This window comes from Musca domestica, unplaced genomic scaffold (genome assembly GCF_030504385.1).
Source record: "Musca domestica strain aabys unplaced genomic scaffold, Musca_domestica.polishedcontigs.V.1.1 17, whole genome shotgun sequence".
NCBI lineage: Eukaryota > Metazoa > Arthropoda > Insecta > Diptera > Muscidae > Musca > Musca domestica.
The window spans coordinates 11,742,399-11,764,400 of record NW_026712230.1 but is presented as its reverse complement, the minus strand read 5'-3'; the positions used below and the strand labels follow the sequence as shown (position 1 = coordinate 11,764,400).

At 33.1% G+C, this 22,002-nt stretch overlaps 1 protein-coding gene across 1 annotated transcript in view; it reads right to left on the bottom strand.

Annotated features, from left to right (window-relative positions):
* Positions 1-22,002, bottom strand: part of LOC131801649 (protein Shroom-like) — a 169,938-nt gene that overhangs the window by 5,006 nt on the left and 142,930 nt on the right. The window lies entirely within an intron of this gene.

The following is a 22,002-nucleotide window of genomic DNA, read 5'->3' as shown; positions in this document are numbered from 1 at the left end:
TGCAATTTCTTGCGGGACAAATTTCTACTTGCAATTCTTATTCTATTTGAATAACCGGTGATTTGTTTTTGTGCGTGGCAAAACAATAGAGATAGACTCTTTTGCTAAATCGAATATGGCAACTCTTTCCGAAGTACTCGACCCATGGTAGAAGAATACAGGGCCTCAATTCTTATTCTATGAAAATGCGAAATGAAAATTTTTATAGAGGAAAGAATAGTCAAATGAAAAATATTATAAGGAAATATTTTTAATATCATATTTTCATAGAACAAGAATCCAGCCCCAGGTAGCTGCATCAAAGCTTTGGAACATTGATATGTAACAATTTTTAAATGTTGCTTCAAAAATAAGTAGATTTGTATATTTTTCCTACATGACACCAAACGGATGTTGTTATGACATGCATTTTTTAAAAATTTTTTAAAAATTTGAATAGTTTTTCATTCAAAAATTTCAATTCCGAAATTGTTTTGACAGTTCATTGTCTCAGCAGTCGATGCAGCAACGTGTATTCTTCCACTATGACTCGGATTCTGAATAAAATAAAATATTTGGTCGGAAAAAATCTAAATTTCTTTCCAGCTGTACGCTCATATTTAAGGAAGAACTACAAACGTTAAAATTGACAATTTGTGTAGATCAAATAACAAAAATGTTAATCATATGATTGCATGAGATTACTTTTGTAATTGCGCCCTGGTTTTTGTGCAAGCAAATTTAATATTTTTATTTAGAAATTCGTAAACATATTTGCTCTCTTGTTTGGAGAACGGAAATTCTAAAAATTTTATTTTGTTTAAAAAATTTGAATAAAATAATAAGATTTCGAATGCAATTGCTTTTATTTCAAACACCGGTTATCCTCCAAAACAAAAACACACTCATTTAAAACATGATTAATGTGAAAAGCTGACATTAGTTTCAAAGTTAAGAAATAAAATAAATAACCTTAAGACGATTTAGTTTAATAATATAATGGCCGATTATTGTCAACAATTGGCATTATAACGACAAAACATGTATAAATGTGTGTGGCGCTGCACAAAGTCAAATTTAAATGTGTGTGTTTATTATAAAAAAAATAAACAACACAAAATTATAAACTATTTCGCAAAACAAATCTCAAAAAAAAGCAGAAAACCCTCAGGTTAAGGTAGAAGTGACGAACGCGGGGGGTAGCCATCCAAAAGCATATCAAATAACAAACCAACCTTGTGATGGATTTATTTATGACATGGGTATGTAGTTATGTTTGAAACAACATTACACAAAGTCCAATAGTTAAACAAAAAAGAGTCGAAGTTAAATCCGCCAAATAAAATGTCGCCTCTGAGGTTAAGGTTCATTAGCTCAGGCTAAATACGTGAACATGAGTTGTTTTGTATTTCGCCTGCCTTATTTTTTTTTTGCAAAAACCAAAACCAAATCTCTCGCCAGTTGAAGGCATGTCGTTTGTTGTCTTATCACCGGCAAAAACTGACAATAAACCTACATTTTTACCGAGTAAAACGATCAGCAGTCAAACAAATAACGGTGGTGGCTGAATGCAATGATATTCAAAAATGATGTTTTTTGTTACGTTTTTTATTTGCTCTGCGGCATTTTGTTACAGTTTTATGGCGTTTTGTCTGCGTTTCGGATGTTTTTTTTTTTTTTTTTTGCAACAACATTAGGAGGTCGTCGCAAAATCCCACTAGCAAACAACCTGCAACAACAACCTTAGTAACATTATTACACATTTTATTTAAAATGCTTTAGAGATCGAAAATAAACCCGACAAAAATCGCTGTCGATTGTTAAACGCCGCAATGTGTTAGGTTAGTAAGGCGTTTTTTTGGATTTTCTGTTTTTTGAAAAGGCACTCCTTTGTAATGTTTCTGATTTGTTTTTTTTGTTTACTTTGCAGCAAATATTTTGTTGTATATGTCAAAGTTGTTTGAATTAATGTTTTCGTGTATTAAAATAAGTAGATATGTAATACAACAGTTTTGAGTTCGGTTTTGAACATTTTAGTTTTATAGAAAAAATTTTAATAGAATTATGAAGAAATAGAATTGGCATGGAAAATGTGGTATTCAATCTTTGAGGCTATTTTACACATCATGAAAAATCCTATGTAAAGTGATTTTTTCACATTTGTGTTAATAGCCGGTTAAGCAAGCTTATTTATCTACCATTTGCAAGTACAGGGTGAGATGAAAAAACTGCAACCAACTTCATACTCCTGTCATTTCTAAGTCACTCGTCGAACAGCTGTTAAAATTATTCCAATGACAGCTCATTATATTGTTTACAAGCGTACAAAAGCATTTTGGTGAGAATTTTCCAGAAAAAAGTTATCCGTGATGTGTGATTTCTTTATATTTGGCTGGAAAACCACAAGTGGCTATCGTTAGAGCACTCTAGCTTTTAAATGTGAATAAATCTTCTGTGTCTCGTACCATCGCTCGTTAGCGTGCTACTGGTAGGGTAGCCCGACGTCAAGTAAGTGGTCGGAAGAGAACAGCAACATCAGCAGAAATGGTTCGAAAAGTAAAGAAGCGACTTGATCGAAAGCCGCTTCGCAGTGACCGAAAAATGGCTCGTGAGCTGAACATATCGCAATATTCCATTCGGCAAATATTAAAATTGAGCTCGGGGTAAAGCCATTAAAATTCCAAAAAGTGCAAGAACTTACGCCGCAACAGAGAGAAAAAAGGCTCAAAAAAGGTAAAGAGTTGCTTCGCTTGGCCGAAAGTGGTGAACTGCCGAAATTGGTTTTCTCCGATGAGAAAGTATTCGTTGTGCGGCAGATTGTAAACAAACAAAATGATTGTGTTTACTTGCCAAAGAAGTCAGCTGAAAATGTGAACCTTCGGTTATCTACCAGAACTCAAGGCTGGCCATAACAGCAGATGGTCGCTCTCCGCTCATATTAATCGACCGTGGCATCATGATAAATGCCGAATATTATCTCGAAAATATTCTGGAGGATGTATTAAATACTTGGCCACACAAATATTATGGCCGCAGACCTTGGACATTCCAACAGGACTCAGCACCATCGCACTCAGCACGCGCCACGAAAGAATGGTTACAAAATGAGGTTCCTCGCTTCATTTCCAACGCACAATGGCTACCAAAATCTCCGAATACCAATCCATTGGACTATTGTGTCTGGAGTATTTTGAAAGCAAGGTTGGCACTAAAAAAGTGTCGATCACCTCAAGCAAGCGCTTCGCCGGGAATGGGCCAAAATACCGCAGAGCAACATTCGGGCAGCGTGTGATGGTTTCATTAGGCGTTTGAAGGCCATAATTCGTGCCAAAGGTAACCAATTCGAACAAATCTAAACTTATTCTAAAATTTGATGCTATTTCCGATATTTTTGGGTTCATTAAATAAAATTAAAAAAATGTAACAAGTTAAAAAGCAGTAAGTTCGGCCGGGCCGAACTTTGAATACCCCTTCACCATTTGGAACGAATTTGGAAATTTTCAAAAAATAAAATCCTTAAAAAAATTCTGTTAAAATTTTAAAAATACCGAATATAGTCGTAATATTGGGGTCTATACGACGTAGACCTACATAGGCCTTGTTTGTCATAAGCCATTACAATATTCAAATCGAAACTTGAAATAAACGGTGAATACAGACTGTAGTTCCCATTACGAACTAACGTAATTTGGAACAATTCCGGTAAATAATGACGCTTAGTATTAAGTATGTGTGGTATGGTGGAGGGTATAAAAATTATGTAAAATAGCAGACAAATAGGCCCGTTCTTATATCCATCCTTTTAAGTCCATTTTTGTTATCCTTTACTTTAGAAAAAGTGTAGGATATAATTCACGTTATTAGATGCATTTTTTACAGAGATATGACAAGCTTTTTGTAAAAGTAACAGGCAGTCACTGCATTTTTTTCACAATGGCATCTTTATTTTAGTTTAAAAATAATAAAAACGAATTTGTGATCAATTTCGTGAAATAAATTTATAATTCAGTTCTTCAATATAAAATAAACTATTTGCGTTATCCATTTGTTTATTTAAATAAATTTTCCTGTTATTGTCATATTATTAATATGAAATATGGCAACATGAATTAAGTAAACTTTACGTTAAAAAATAAAGAGAAGAAGGTCTGACCTTTGGCTTATCGGACAGTTCATACTTAAATGAAACTTGTAGTAACGAAAAACGATCTATGTGCCCGGTAACATCACTTCTTTTATCTATCGGAAATAAAGAAAATAACCGACCCATGGTAGAAAAATACAGGTATACGCATCGACGCAGCTGCTAGGACAATGAACTGTCAAACAGACTTTGAAGTTAAAAGTATTGAATGAAAAATTGTTGATATTTGTAAAAATTGTTGAAAAATTCATATCAAACAACCTCCAATTTGCGTCGACAAAACATTTTAACAATTTTGACATATCAATGTTCCCAAGCGTTGATGCATCTACCTATATTCTTCTACCATGAACCGACCATAGAATTTCATTGTCCCAGCAGCTATGTTAATGCGAGTACCTGTATTCTTCTGCCACGGACGAAACAAGGTAGTCTCTAAAACCTACCAATAGAAATAATGTTGTTTACTTTCTTGCATAGAAATTGTGCATTTTAACGTTAACAATTTTGGTCGGTAACGACACCTTCCAAAATAAAGGTTAATATTTGGCCATGATGTTATACTTTTAAAATTCTGGGGTCACAAAGCAAACTGGGGTTCAGGTGTTCAGAATTCTACATTCAAATCTCCAACAGCAAAAACATTGACTTTGAAAAGTTTGTAAGTAACACCTTGATGACGGCGAATGCATGTTTTGTTATGTGGCGGTGTTACGTTTTGGGCAATAGCGTTATATCTGTCGATATTAATGACGATGAAAACTTCGACCGGTGTTTGAACTTTCCTGCAATTGCCAGCAGCAATTTGATGATCATGTGATGATCATTTCTGCCATCATTACCATCAACACTCAATCACGCACCAGAGTACCACCACCGACAGCAACGGAGTGAGTGCCTGCACCTGTCGCGGCGTGTGGCAACAAAATCGAATTTTTTGCGAAGAAAAAAAATCTACGTTTTTTTGCAAACTACGTGTTTAGCCAGAAACTGAATAACGAAGTACCAAAAAAAAAGTTGCTAGTAGCGCGGCGTTTTAACTCCATAGAAAACGAAAGTTCAATTGACGTGCAAAATATTGTGTGCAGCAAAAGGCTAATATCTGCCCGTCTTTCGGTCGATCGGTCTATCTGGTTAGATGGTTGACTGAATGACTGGCTGGATTCCCTCACTCGGTCGGTTGGTTGGTCGGCTGTTGTTGTTTTTTTATGTGACTGACGCCTGAATGAGCAAATGGTGATCAAAATGCACATCACTTCACCAATTCACATGAATATCGTCACATATCAGACGCTTCTTCTGCTCTCTCTCTGTCCCCATGAAGATGATAATATATTTTTGGTTTTGAAGCCCCATGGCTGAGAATGATAATGAACATCATAATGTCCATTCAAGAAGATGATGTATTAGCAAAGTCGCCTAGCTTGAAATATGAAATATCTGCTGTTATCCATGGCAAAAGAGGTTTCTCTGGTTTTGTAATATGAACGGTGTTATTATCGAATACCAATTTTTCTTTGTTTTTGTTATTTTGATATTATATTTTATTTTGGAAATTTCTTCCCAAAGGCTCACGAAATGTCACATCAACAAAAGGAGAAGAAAAAACAATTGTGTATTCAATCTCAGTAACCCCGGCTCATACTCACAACACTAGCATCCGATATTCCACACATTTTGAATTTGAATTCATTGCTGGGAATGTTCACCCCACTAACACAGAGACTTAAAAAAAAAACCAACTAAACATTGTTTATATTCTACGCATTGTCCGCGCACGCAACCACGTCACATAAAACAAACCAACACTGGCTACTGGCACTGGCAATAAGTCAAGGCACACACACGCGCTCGCACTCTCGTAAAACATATGCGAATTTAAAATTTTTAAATTGTCACCATAAAACGCAGCTTGGCAATATTAAAATGCCTATGAAAGAAAGAAATATTCGAAGCGAAATTCGTAGAAATGAAATATTCAATTGTAGTCAATGAAAACGAAAGTGAAATGTTTGAATTTATGTTTCAAACTAAACGCAATGCTTGTGCGTCAAAGACTTTTTACACAAGAAATGTTATCAATTCAAAAATAAGATTACTTTTTTTTGTTGTGGGAAAAGTATTTCACATAGACCCAACACTGCATACTTTCAATTTGTGCCGGATTATGAAACCATGTCACCGTTGCAGTTGCATCTACATCGCATCTATCCCTTGAGTGTATTGCACGGCATCGTGGGGAATATTTATTTTGGTTTCGCAAATATTTGTTTTTGGTTTTTGCAATTTGGCCTGGTTGTCACAAAATATGTTTATGGGAAAAGGTATTTTCTTCAACTATTTGGACTGGCGTATGGCATTTTCCTAGTGATGTCCCACTCATGTTGTAACATATTTCGTGTGTGAATGTGACATATTAAGAGCACAAATGGAATGTGTGTTTTTTGAATTGGCATAGGAAAAAGTGAAAGTAGGATATGTTGATTTGTTTTAATTTATTTACATAAATATGAGTTAATCCTTTTAATTTAGGCCTGCCTTCCCCCGGTGATATTTTACGGTAAATATCAGTATTATTGTAACAACAAATCATGAAATAAAGGGTACCGGGATTTACCCTTATATGGGGGTTATACGAAAACGTGGACCTAAATGTACAATGTTCTGCCACTAGAGCTAGAATCAATGACGAACTACAAATAGCAATTTTTAGACAAATCGATGGAAATATGTGGCTGAAACTATAAAAATACCGAATATCGGGAGGAACCATTATATAGGGGCTATCTCATAACGTTTACCGATATATCATTCATTTTCAATACCAACCATCCTAGACACAAAGCAAACAACGGTGCCAAATTTTAAAGCTCTGCGTCAAATAATGTGAGCTGTATCGTGACAGACGGACATCGTTAAATCGACTTAGAATTTTATGATGATCGTGAATAAGTATGCTATGACTATTATTTAGAGGTGATACAAACGGAATGACAAATTTCATACCTTTCCTCTTTTCCAAGGTGAAGGGTATAAATAGTGAAGAAAGCAATGCATTTGAAATATATGAGCAATTAAAACAATATACATAAACATATATGTTTTCCCCGGATATAATAACCCTTCCATGCATCACTTGAATTTTAAAAAAATCACTTCAATAACGACTACAATCAATTATTTTGTTTTTTTTTTATTAAAAAACAAAAACTCTTTTTGTTATAACATAATAACCGAATTATTTAACATAATTATTTCATGATTCGCTATTTGTTTATTAACAACTGACTGGCCTGTAATGTTAAATATTTAACGTAATATGCCATTAAATAATAACAGCAAGAAAAATATCAAAATGCCAAACTAAAAAAATATACTTGTACGTGAAAAAAGATATTAACTTTTACTCAAAAAACAAAAACAAGAGTAAACAAAATATTAAGAAAAACAAAACTAAGGCATAAAATATCTGTATGTAAAACACGCCGCCGAACAGAAACCATAACGAACAAAGACTTGCAAACGAAAGAGAAGGAAAAACAAAAGGCAAAAAAAAATTCTGCAAAAAAAAAAAAACTTTTTACTACTTTGCAAGCACTTAATCATGAAAGTGACGAGGGATGGATGGATGAATTGTTGGTTGTTTGGATAAATAGATGGCTGGCTGGATGGTTTGTCGAACGTGTCCAGGGTGTGTCAGTTTGGACAGAAATGTTAAACAAAATACTTTTATAATGAAGTGAAATAAAACTGTGTAACGTTTTTTGTCGCTATTGTTGTTTAACGAAAAGTTTGATAAACAAATAAAAAACGGTTAAAAACAGCAATTGTATGATAAAATATTTGCAAAAATATGGGAATTAAATCGATATATTTAAGTGGAATCCTATAGAAGGAATTGTATTTCACCTAAGTATTTCCTTTATTGACTTTTCGGCCTTTTAACGGCTCACACCTTTTTTTAATGTTAAAAGTATGAAGAACTTTTTTACGCAAAATGAACGAAAAAAAGTAAAAACATGTGGCAACCCTTCAAAATTGACATATGTATGAGCCATGGTAGAATAATATAGGTAGGCGCATCGACACAGCCGCTGGGACAATGAACTGTCAAACCAACTTTGGAATTGAAAATGTTGAATGAAAAATTATTTAAATTAGTAAAAATTGTTGAAAAATGCGAATTATAATAGCCTTCGAATGACGTAATATAAAAAAACCTATAAAAATCTTCTTATATTTGAAAAAACATTTAAATTTTTGTGACATATCAATGCTCTCAAGCGTTGATGCATCTACCTGTATTCTTCTGCCATGGTATGAGCTGACAGTCACTCTACTATGGTAGAAGAATACGGGTAGTCGCATCGACGCAGTTGCTGGGACAATGAACTGTCAAACTAGTTTTGAAATTTTGAATGAAAAATTATGGAAATTTTGTAAAAATTGTTGAAAATATATATCAGAACATCCTCTTATTTGTGTCGTATAAGATAACATGAAAAAATCTACTTATTTTTGACAAAACATTTAAAAATTTTTGACATATAAATGATTCCAAGCTTTGAAGCATCTATCTGTATTCTTCTACCGTGCATCCTACCACTAGTTTACTCAGCCAAATATGAATTTAAAACATAGTTAAGGCTCTATCAGGCGGAATGTTTTTATACCCTCCACCATACATAATATGGAGGGCATATTAAGTTCGTCATTCCGTTTGTAACTCATAGAAATAATAAATTTAGACATAACTAAGTATTGATCAGCCAAAAATTCTAAGAAGATTTAGCCCTGTCCGCCCGTCTACTGTAATCATAATTAAGATAGAAAGCTAAAATTTTGCACAAATCGGTCTATTGTCTGCAGGCAGGTCACGTTCGAAGATGGGCTATATCGATTCATGATATCGTATAGCCCCCATATAACGATGCCTCCCTATATTCGGTATTTTGATGATTGTAGTTAATTTTTTCAATGAAAGGGGTTCATTCTGAGTACTTTACCCCCTGTTACCTCCCAATATTCGGTATTTTGATGATTTTATCGACATTTTTCACGGGAGTTGTTTCAAATTTCGTATTTAGAGTTCGTAATGGGACCTACAGTCTATGACAGAAAATTGTCCAGGTCTTCGTATAGGCCCCATATATCAATGCATCCCTATATTCGCTATTTTGACGATTTTAGGTACAATATTCACCGAAATTGTTTGAAAATTTCGTATTTGCAGTTCCTAATAGGTACTACATTCTGTAATAAAAAATTGTGTAGGCAGGTCCAGGACTTTGTATAGGCTCGATAGACCGGTACCTCCTTATATTCGCTATTTAGATGATTTTAGCTACATTATTCACCGGTTTTTTTCAAGGTTCGTATTTGAATAATGGCTTATGTCAAAAGTTGTCTATGTAGGTCCACGTCTTCGTATAGACCCTATACAACGGTACCTCCTGATATTCGGTATTTTGACGATTTTATGTACTATATTCACCGAAATTGTTTGACATTTCGTATTTGAAGTTCCTAATAGATCCCATACAACGGTACCTCCCGATATTCGGTATTTTGACGATTTTAGGTACAATATTCACCGAAATTGTTTGAAATTTCGTATTTGAAGTTCCTAACAGGTACTACAGCCTGTGACAAAAAATTGTCTATGCAGGTCCAGGTTTTCGTATAGGCCCGATATGTAATGGGTTGTTTTGCAATTTTTCCTTTCATAAAGGGAACAGGCCAAAGTTCTGGAACATACCAAATATAATCCGAAGTCTAGTTTCTATGTTGTGTAGAAATATATAAAATTAATTTATAAAATATTTACAGTTTGTTTTATAAATTAAAATATAAAAGAAAACATGATTTCATAAAAAATGCCAAAATTGGTAGGAATAAACTTTTTTAATGATGGTAGAATTAAACAGGTAGCCTCGTGCAATGATATTACCTCCCATTATCAAAATGTATATTCATTAATCCATTGTATACACACAAATCAGTAATGGGAACCTGTTTTATGCAGTTAAAATTGACAACGTAAATTGCTACCATGGTTCTATTGTAAATCAAACAAACAATTTAAAAATTTCAATATGGCAATGCTGTAGAAAATCGATCAGCTGTTGTCACTTTGTTTAAGATTTTAGTTCTGTCTGGTTACAACCAAAATTCACTGAAAATATCTAAACATTAATCTCTTCGGGAGACCCGGATCCTCCTGGCTACGTCGTTGTACTATAGGGTGCCTCAACTTCCCCTCGTTTTAACCTCCTTTCGTATTACAAAAATCCGAAAAAAAAACTTAACATTGAAACCGTCTACGCACACATGTAACGATCAAAACGCTCTTACTATTTTGGTTGGCGTGTCTGGCCGGTCGATTTTTCTGTCTGCGCACTACTGTTCGTCGCATAAAAACTGTTGAGTTGAACTTCCGCTGTATGTGTTTTTTTTAATCAAATGAGGGAGCTTTGCAACAACGTTTTCATATGGAAATGTAGACAATTTTTGTTTTGTGAATTTTGTGTGTTACTCCACAAAAGGAAACTCCACTATTAGCAAAACTCGAAATGGAACTGAGATATGAACGAAAAAACAATAACAATGTTAATTTCTTTATGATTTAATGTGAGCCCCCTCCGATTCGAATAAAAACAAAAGGTGAAAGAATGCGTAATAGGCGTTGATGAAAAAAAATAACAACAACAAAAACTGGGGGACACTGGAGGAGGATGTAATATCTGCCAGATGACTGATGGATGTTTGCTTGAGTGAATGAATGAATGCATGCATGGTGTTATGCTGCCATTGTTGTGTCTGCGTCATAATCCGGGTATCCGCAAGCGTTTTTTTCTCGGTTTCTTGTTGTTGCTGTATTTATCCACAACAATGTAAATTGCATGTTACACATATTTTTGCAGCGCCAGACAAACAAATGAATGTTATGAATGATTAAACCTATTAAGGCATTCCATCAGGCGAGCACACACACTCACACCAACATGCTTTACTAATCGCTTTATGCCACTTAATGTTTATTGCAACATATTTCATTTTACCTTAGTTTTCGCCGTCTATTTTGAAGTTTTTTGCATTGATTGAAATAACAGCAGCTCTCAATGCTGAAATCTGCGAATGATCGGCTGACCGGTGGCTTGGAATTGAAACAAGGTTTGAACATCCCTCCCAGCCATAAAGCCATCCATCTATCCATATTTCAGCAAAATTGTCATAATCATTTGCCATTGGCATGATTATTGCCAGCGATGTCTCTTGACTTGTCGCGCTAGTCAGTCTGTCGAACGAACGGTCTGTCCATTTGGAAATAAATCGCTAACGCCATTAAGACGCCGCCGTCGCCACCGCCACTCAAATTCGTGAAAAATGTACAGCAAAAATGTGGCGACGAATCCGACGATCATCAGGCGGCTAACCACTGGGAAATGAAATTAAATGAAATACAAAAAAAAAAAAGTTGAAACGCCACTCATCCAAATGTAAATAAACAGAAATCACATAAAATTTATAAATTGGCAAACAGTAGCAGCATTTTGATGGGGGCCTGTGGTATGGGGTTGCCTGCCTTTGATGCTGTTCATGGCATGGCATGTCGTTCAACGGGATGGCTGACTGACTGCATGGTATGGGGGCTGACTTCCACCGGCATAAACGCATCACCGCTAAATATTTCCATATTTCTTTTTCTTTTGGTTATTGTAATTTTTAAATGGGCCTATAACTGTAATAAAGGCGATCGGGGTGTGATGGGAAGTATTATTTTACTAAAGAGTTTTGTTTTAAAAAATTTGTTTTGTTGCATATGCAAATTTTGGTCCATATGCAAAATTAACAGTTTGTCTGCATACGTTGTGCTGTTGTTTTTTTTTTTTGGGAAGGAAAATAACTTAAAATCAAAGGATTCAAAAAAAAAATAAATAAATAAATAAATGATAGTAAAAACTATGGTACAATAAAAAGGTAAGGTAGAGCTATCAGCTGATTACAATTTTTTTCTAAGTGTACCCGACTTTGTGTATGTATTTATTGTTTTGAAAAATGAAATCAAAATATTTTCAAAACGATGATTGGAAGACGCGTAGATTGCGGCTCGCACATTAAAGCTATTAACCATTTTGGCCATGTAATTGAAAGATTGAACAGTTTGCATCATATTTTTGAGCGAAATCCAGGCATTTCATTCATCTTTTGCGTTGTTTAACTCATTTTAAAAATGAAATGAAAATATGAAAAAAAAAAATTAAAACAACTTGTTGTATATAATTTTGAATGAGTCTGACAGGCGGGCATAGCCTCAGGGCTGTATTCCTGTAGTTTTACGAAGCTGTTCTACCTCCTTATTGTACCATGGTAAAAACAAGAATTTGTTTCAAACTATTTCTGATACTCCAAAGTTGTCCACTTATGTGACATATTAGGTGTGTACGATAACCCATTAGTTTTCAATAATTTGTACAAATTATTACATAATAACCCAAAATCCAGTAAGTTCAAACGAGTGAAAAGAGCAATTTTGACAGAAGGGTTCGTGAGTGTTTACTTCCCAGCATAGCAGCAGAATACAGGTAGATGCATCAATACTTGAGAACATTGTTATGTCAACAATTTTAAAATGTTTTTATCAAATATAAGTAGATTTTTATATGTTTTCTTATACGAAGTCAATTTGAGGTTAATATGATATGCTTTTTTTGAACAATTTTTATAAACTTTAATAATTTTTCATTCAAAAATGTCCATTCCAAAATTGAATTGACAGTTAATTGTATTCTTCTACCATGCTTCCCAGTAAGAATTTTCATTCAGTAACATCGGCTAATTTAAAATCAAATGTTTTGTGACTAATAAGGAAATATTTTAAAATTTCAAATATTTATTTTTTTTAAATAATGAGTATTCCACATAGTACCTTTTGGATACATGGCAAAACAATAGAAGTCGACCCTTAGCTAAATCGAATATGGCAACGTTTTCCAATGAACTCGACCCTTGAAAAGGAGGGTATATTGGTATTTGTACGTCATAATGGGTTCTAGAACGGGTAGCGGAACATTGTATACAAAGGTCCCCCATATAACGGTACCTCCCGATATTCGGTGGTTTGATGATTTTTGCCACATTTTTCCACGGATTTGTCTAAAATTTGTATTTGTAGGTCATAATGGGTTCTAGCTCCGGTGGCGGAACATTGTATGCATAGGTCCACGTTTTCGTATAGCCCACATGTAACGGTTCCTCCCGATATTCGGTGTTTTGACGATTTCGGCCACATTTTTGTATGGATTTTTCTAAAATTTGGTATTTGTAGTTCATAATGGGTCCACGTTTTCCTATAGCGCAAACGATACCCACAGATATTCGGTATTTTGATAATGTCCCATTGTCCCATTTACCCACGAAATTGTTTCCAAAATCGGTATTTAAGAATATTGGGTAGATGACAATCCTTGAAGTATAAAATTGTCTATGTAGGTTCGTGTTTTGGTATGACCCCCATACAACGACCTCACCCACTTTTTGGTTTTTTGAAAAGCTTAACAGCGTTATCCAAACGGTCTTACTGGTATTTTTGGTTTAAAGTCAAACACGTTTGAATTCAGTTACTTTTATATAAAATTTTTTTCTTTTATTCCACCATTGTTATACCATCCAACATTCTATGGAGGGTATATTAATTTTGTCATTCCGTTTGTAACTCCTCGAAATATTCATAATAGACCCCACAATGTATATATATTCTGGATCAGCGCAAAATTCTAAGACGGTATAGCCCCAATATAACGGTACCTCCCGATATTCGTTTTTGATTTAAGTAACATTTTTCACCGGAACTGTTTCAAATTTCGTATTTGAGATTCGTAATCGGTACTACAGCCTATGACAAAAATTTTTGTATGCAGGTCCAGGTCTTCGTATAGCCCACATATAACGGTACCTCCCGATATTCCGTATTTTGACAATTTATGCAACTTTATTCACCGGAATCGTTTCAAATTTCATACTGGAAGATGCTAATGGGTACTACAACCTATGGCATAAAAAATTCGTTGAAACAACTAAAGTTTTTTTTTTATACCTTTACTATTTTGATACGTCCGAAACTCTCACAATCACAGAAATCGGCAGAGGTCGCCCCCACTTTGTTAATAAAATGGTTCCCTTAGCTACACTACTAGCAGATTCGATAGCTACTGTCAATATCATCATCATCATCGTCATCATTAACATGATACTTATGTTGCAGATCATTGTAATAATTAACATAATATTGTATTGTTTGTTTTAATATCTTTTATTTAGCTAGGCAACAGAGGGAGCAATGCGATGGCTAGTGGGGAAGGAAAAAATTTAACATAATGCAAACAGTTCAAAATGCTGTTGTGTCTGTTTTTTTTTCTGCCTCCGTGGTCTGTCTGGTCGCTCACTCTATTCATGCCAATATGATGTAACATAATCACCATATGTAGTGTTATACAGAGCATAAAGATACATAAAACAACGCGGCAAACAGACGACGGTAATGAAATGAAACCAACAAAACAAAAAAGTCTTTAGCGTACAAAAAAAAAAAAAAAAAAATCAAAAACAAAAACAAAAAACCTAAATAAAAAGCGACTAAAATTGAATTTTATGCAAATTATTTGTCATCATCATCAGCATTGTGATATAGTTTTTGTTTCTATACCCAATACGTTTTGTGTATATAATGACGTTGTTGAAATCGTGGTAGTATATAAACCGTTATAAAGTATTTTTATGTATGTATGTATTTAATATTAGGTGGTCATTTGTCTACATTTTGACACTTTATATGTCATTAAAAGTTCATTCAAAAAGTAGGAGATATTTTTTATGGCAATATTGATTTTTCTCGTTATTCTTCTTTGTTTGTTGACAAAGCGAGTAGCGGCGAGTGATTCAGTTTTTTTATTGCATATTGGTTAATGGTATACGCCCCCTTCTTTTCTGATTTGAGTTTTTTACCGATACATAACAAACTGAATTGTGTCAAAGTCGCGAGTTCGAAAGAAGATAATGTTCGAAAGGGAATTTTTATGTGTATATTTGGAAAATGACCGGGTATTTAAATTAAAGTGTAATAGTTCAGAAATTTAATATATTTTTATTAATATAATTTTTAATATAAAAGATTTAATTAAAAAATTAAATATTTTTTGGTTTTTTTAAAATTACCATAGTAGGTAATTCCGTTTGCAACACCTCGAAATATTAATTTTAAGTCCCACAAAGTGTAAATATTCTTGATGAGCATAAGAGTTTATGTCGATCTAGTGATGTCCGTCCGTCTATGGAAATCAGTCTAGCTTCTGAAAGAAGTGAAGTAGGTTGATAAAATTTTACTCAAATATTTCTTTGGTCTGTAGGACTTTTGGCATTGGAATGGCCTACATAGGTCCACGTTTTGGTATAGGCCCCATATAACTGTACCGACAGATTTAAGGTTTTTTGGTTATTTTATTTATTATGTATGAATCGTCCATGCATATAATTGTCCAAATAGGTCCAGGTTTTGGTATGGTCCCCATATAACTGTACCTCTAGATATTTGTATCACATTTTTCACCGGAAATGTTTCAAATTTGAAATTTAAAGATCCTAATGAATACTACCGCCTTTGACCGAAAATTGTTTATGCAAGCCCAGGCCTCCGTATAGCTACCTAACGGGACCTCCCTTTATTCGGTATTTTGATGATTTTAGCGACATTATTTGCAGGAATTGTTTCAAATTTTGTATTGAAATTTGTAATGGGTACTACAGCCTATGCAAAAATCTTTTGTATGCAGGTAAATGTCTTCGTATAGCCCACACATAACGGGACCTCCCTTTATTCGGTATTTCGAGGATTTTAGCGGCATTATTTGCAGGAATTGTTTCAAATTTCGTATTTGCAGATCGTACATTATCTCACATTACAGGTTCACATCTTTACGGAGGATATTAAAAGTTCGGACAGGCCGAACTTAGCTGCCTTTTTATACCCTCCACCCTGGAAAGGAGGGTATATTAATTTTGTCATTCCGTTGTAACAACCTTAAATATTCGGCGAATACCCCATAAAATGTGTATATTCATAATCAGCAAAAAATTCTAAGTAGATTTAACGATGTCGGTCTGTCTGTCTGTTGAAATCACGATCAAGCCCACATTATTTAACGTAGATTGTCAAAATTTGTATTGTGTCTAGGCTGGTTGGTACTAAAAATGAGAAAAATCGGTCCACGTTTTGGTATAGTCCCCATATAAGGGTACCCCTGATATTCGATATTTAGATGATTTTTGCCACATTTTCCCACGAATATGTCCAAAAATTGGTATTTGTGGGTCATAATGGGTTCTAATGTTTCCTTTACCCTAAGGTGGAGGGTATTAACAGTTCGTCCCGACCGAACCTAATGTTTTCTTACTTGTTTCACTTGCTTTTAAATATAATTTATTAATTTAAAAAACTTATTTTTGTAAAATTTTAGAAATTTGTAACCAAAATTTAATAACTATATTTGTGGAAATTGAATAACTATATAAAAAAAATGTTTCCTGTATCTATTTTAACGGATTATTTATTTATGAAAAATTACATTATTTGAGAAATTATTAAATCGGCATTTATTCAAAAATATATTTTTGATGTGATTTATTAATGTGGATTTTTTTTAAATAAGATATGTTTGATATATTTGTTTTCTCGCCGACATATGAAAAATAATATTTTTCGTTGTTTTTAATTGATTTTTATTGCATTTCCATTTAAAATTCAATTACACTACCAAGTCCTCCCCCCACAAGTTTATTCGAAACTTTTCAATTACAATTGAGATTAGCTTTTAACTTTCACATCTTTAAATGTTCTTATTATTTCAAGATCGAAGGAAAAACAAAAACTCATTATCTTCAAACTACATTGGACGAAGTATCTTCAGTATCCCCTATAGAAAGTGCATTAATAATAGATCGATTTTTGTTGGCTATTTTGTGTTGTATTTGACCCAAATTTCAAAATTTTCAAACGAATGAAGTGACCTATACATTTCTAGCCTCAAACTATTTTATCCGTAATGACTTGGCTGCATTTCAGGCCATGGAGGAGCACGATGATGATGATCGGATTTTTAGTTTTGGTTCTTCTTTTGAAAGAAAAAGAAACATTTCAAATCTCAAAAAAGAGATAGAAAAGTAAATATTTCGGCATTCTGGCACGTTTTGTAATGCAAGTCCAACAAACATCTGTGATAGACAACAAACAGCAAAAACAACAAAACAAAAATACTTTTAAGATTAGATTGTAATTCTCATTATGTCTGTTTGTCTGTCTGTCTGTCTGCTTTGGTTCTTCTTAAACACCAGATGTTATTCGAGTTCACGAATCAGAAACAAATTTCAAAACACATGCCACAAAGATGAGTTGATGCACCACCACGTCTTGGCACTGCAACCCCCCAGAAGATACTTGAATGAATGCAATAAAACAAAAGGAGATTAAATGTGTCTTGCTGGGCAATGTGGATGAAAAGAAGAGAGAACGATACAGATTTTATTGACATTTTTTCTGGAGATAAATCAAGATTGCTCTTGACAGAAAAAAACTGAAAATTAAAATAATCCATAAAACTTTGAACAACATGTGTCTCACAAAACTCCAAATGTAAACGGACCCCTGTTGTTATGCTTGCCAGTAAATGGTTCATGTAATTGATCTCTGTTGAACTTAACAGAACAGCTGTTTGGGTTCACTGTTAACTGTGCATGGCTCGCATGATATCACCACTCAAAGACTTGCCGGACAGGTTTATTTCTCTTCTTTTCGTTTTGATTTTTTTTCTTGGTTTCAAATGGACAGTAGCCGTTTGTCAGCTTGGTATTACAAGTTTTTTTTTTAAATAATATGTTGTTGCTGTTTTTATTTATTATTATTACCGTTTGTTGTTGCTGTCGTCGATTTTCAAGAGCTATTTCAGCATCAGCTGAATGTTTGTCCATTCGGTCTACGGTCAATTTTTGTTATTTCGACACCGGCTTGATTTAAATACTTTTACTATCGTTTAGATTGTGTCTTTCTTTTTGACAATGTTTACTTTTTTTCTTGTTGTTGGTTTTTTGGGTTATTGTTGTTGCTGTTGTTACTGTAATTTTGTGTCATATCAGTTATGCATAAATGTTCATGCATAAATGCGTCGACATCATTGTCGATGTCGTACAGTTTTCAAAGTCAATAAATGGACAATGTGTCCATTAGCGCGGGGAAAGGTACCGTTTGTGACAGTGAAGAGCTGTAAGATAGCAAACCTATGAAACGGGAACAAATAATAATAATAATAATAATAATAATAATAATAATAATAATAATAATAATAATAATAATAATAATAATAATAATAATAATAATAATAATAATAATAATAATAATAATAATAATAATAATAATAATAATAATAATAATAATAATAATAATAATAATAATAATAATAATAATAATAATAATAATAATAATAATAATAATAATAATAATAATAATAATAATAATAATAATAATAATAATAATAATAATAATAATAATAATAATAATAATAATAATAATAATAATAATAATAATAATAATAATAATAATAATAATAATAATAATAATAATAATAATAATAATAATAATAATAATAATAATAATAATAATAATAATAATAATAATAATAATAATAATAATAATAATAATAATAATAATAATAATAATAATAATAATAATAATAATAATAATAATAATAATAATAATAATAATAATACTATTGAAGAAACTGCCAAAACCCAATAACTTTTTTCAAAATTTCCGGTAACAGAGGCTTGTTTTTTTTTTTGTAGTAGAATTTGTGGTGGTTTTAATTCCCTCATAACCTCAATTATCCAGCAAAATTTCGAAGATACTCGCGTTACTTTCTCCATTAGAAGATAACGATAAGAACACATCTTCTGAATAATGAGTTATTCATCTATTTATAATAAACTAAACATGTCATGAAAGAATATCGCAGTTGGCAAAAAAAAATGGGACAATGTGAGGCAAATTCTCTATAGATCGGTTGCTCGTCTAACCTCACTGTCGGCAACTATCAAAACGTTCAGTATAATGCAATTTATAGTTAGTGTTAATTAATGCACTTGTGGAACAGCGCATTAATTAACACTAACTTTTTCCTGAATATATTTATCTGTCTTTTAGGTACGTTTTTCGTATCATAAAGAAACAAGTAAAAAAAGCAGTAAATTCGGCCGGCCGAAACTCTGAATACCCTCCACCAAAAATTTTGGGAATTTTCAGAAAAATAAAATCCATTAATAATTCTGTTAAAATCTTAAAATTCCGAATATAGCCGTTATATCGGTGATATACGAAGACCTGGACCTATGGACAATTTTTGTTGCATGCTGTAGTACCTATTAGGAACTTTCAAACAATTGCGAAATTTCAAACAATTGCGGTAAATATTGTACCTAAAATTGCCAAAATACCGAATATAGGGAGGTCCTGATATACGGGGCCTATACGAAGACCTGGACGTACATAGAAAATTTTCTGTCATAGATTTTAGTTCCCATTACGAACTCTTAATACGAGATTTGAACAACTCCGGTATATATTAAAAAAGTGAAAATACCGAATATAGGGAGTTACCGTTATATGGAGGATATACGAAGACGTAGACCTGTAGATGCAATTTTATGTCATAGGCTGTAGTACCCATTACGAATTATAAATACGAAATTTGAAACAATTCCGGTGAATAATGTCCCTAAAATCGTGAATAATGTCCCTAAAATCGAACATCGGAGGTATCGTTGTATGTGGGCTATACGATATTGTGGACTTCTCTTCCGGGGGGATAAAGTACGCAGAAGGAACTCCTTTTGTGGATTTTCAGACAATTTCCTTGAAAAAATACCGAATATCGGAGGTACCATTATATGGGGATATACGATATCGTGGACACATATGGATCATCTTCGAACTTGACCTGTCTGCAGACACAAGAGTGATCTGTGCAAAATGTTAGCTTCCTATCCTTATTCGTTTTGATTCTAGCGGTATTGCAACAGACGGACGGACTTTGTTATGTCTAACATTATTATTTCGATGAGTTACAAACGGAATGACGAACTTAATATACTCTCCATACTATGTGTAGTGACCTGTCTGCAGACAAAAGGGTATGGAGAATATAAAATAGGTTATCCTAGTAAAAACTTGATCGATCAATCGACATTTGGTATGATCAAAACTTTTCAAAGTCGACTTATGCCATTAGTAAAGATTAAATACCATGTTCTCATTCCAAAATGACTAACATTTTTTTGATACATTTCATACGACCTTTTGGTATTGAGAATGGGCAATATATGTCCACGTTTTGGTATAACCTCGATATAACTGTACCGACAAATTTATTTTTTGTCGGGTATTTTAGCCTATGTCGACTTTGGATTGAAAAGAAAATATTCAAAATCGATTTTTAGGTGATTGGTCTAAATCGTAAAGCCAAATTTTTTGTTAAAGTCAAAAATCGAAAATGTATGCGCTTAAAAGTATGCTATCAAAATAGTAAAAAAAATCACTTTACATATGACTCTGACATTACCTGTAAACACGTGACATGATGTGTATGCATGTTCTTTATGCAATCTTTGGCGAATAGTTCTAGATGTTGATAACATAAGGACTGAGAATTTATTTCATCATAAAACTATTTTTAAATGTATATATAAATTTTCAATTTTCTTTACCTTATTCCCAAAAATAATATATAAAACATTTTAAATCTTTCAAAAAAATAAAAAACAACTTTCCCCCTTTTCCATGTTTCAAAAAAAAATATTTTTTTTAAGTTTTATGTTTCATGGAAGACACCGTATGGCCCTTCTTGTATCTAAACAATGAAATCAAAAGTTGCAATTAATCGGAATTAAAAGGATTTAAAAAAAGATATAAAAAAACTAGAACAAAAAAATATTCGATAACCTACACTTTGGGAGATGAGATTGAACGTTTTATGGCCCAAATAAAATTGCTTTGTTTTGAGCTAAAGTAGTTCCAAAAGCATGTGTACATTTACATTTTTACAACTTAACACTATATTTTAAAAAAGTGGGAGCATAATTATGGGGCTGAAATTTCATAAGAAATAACAACAGCAACAACATCTGTGTAAAAGTATATGTTTGCTAGGTTCTGGTATGAACACATTTGGCTACTGAATTATAATTCAATGCATTGTCAAGAGTGATGGAGGAGTTGGAAGAGGGGCTAATTAAAAATTACCCCAAATGTTGTTAAAGATGATGACGACGATAATGATTGCCACCGGTAGCCTCCAAAGCAAAGTAAATGCCCATCATAAAAAAATAAGCAAGTCACATGCCGTCATGCCAGCCAAAAGGCATAAAGCAGACCATACACCAAAATAATAACAATAAAAACCAAAAAAAAAAAAAAAAAAAATAAAAAAAACTAGTAACGAAAAAAATTGTAACAACCTGACCAGCTATTAAATGCAAATTATAAACAATTTTGCTTTAAGGCATTTGTTGTACACAAAACAAAAAAGAAAACAACAACATTATGTTTTATAATCCAAAAAACGAAAAAAAAAAACATCATCTATTAGACTGAGGAGAAGCCCCAAACAGTTTAGCCGATTAACAACAGCCATAGAGAATATTAACCATCCCGTTTGATAGATTGGCAACAAGAAACAGACAAAATTTCACTTAGTTTCAGTTTCAATTTCAGTTGCTTTAATTTCATTACGATAACATTAAAAGTGGTGTACTCTCTTCCATTGTTGTTGTTGTCGGTG